Source organism: Bison bison, unplaced genomic scaffold (genome assembly GCF_000754665.1).
Source record: "Bison bison bison isolate TAMUID 2011002044 unplaced genomic scaffold, Bison_UMD1.0 scf7180017864378, whole genome shotgun sequence".
NCBI lineage: Eukaryota > Metazoa > Chordata > Mammalia > Artiodactyla > Bovidae > Bison > Bison bison.
This window is the reverse complement of record NW_011494950.1, coordinates 7,360,626-7,360,872: the sequence shown is the minus strand read 5'-3', so window position 1 is coordinate 7,360,872 and position 247 is coordinate 7,360,626.

The window sequence follows — 247 nt, the reverse complement described above, 5'->3', positions numbered from 1 at the left end:
CCAGATTTTGGATCATCTTTACTATCATCATTCTGAATTCTTTTTCAGGTAGATTCCCTATTCCCTCCTCTTTTGTTTGGTTTGATATGTTTTTATCATGTTCTTTCACCTGCTGGATAATTCTCTGTCTTTTTATTTTGTTTAGTTTGCTGTGTTTGAGGGTCTCCTTTCTGCATGCTGGAAGGTTGTAGTTCCTCTTAACTGTGGAGTCTGTTCCCTGTGAGTGTGGTTAGATCAGTGGCTTTTT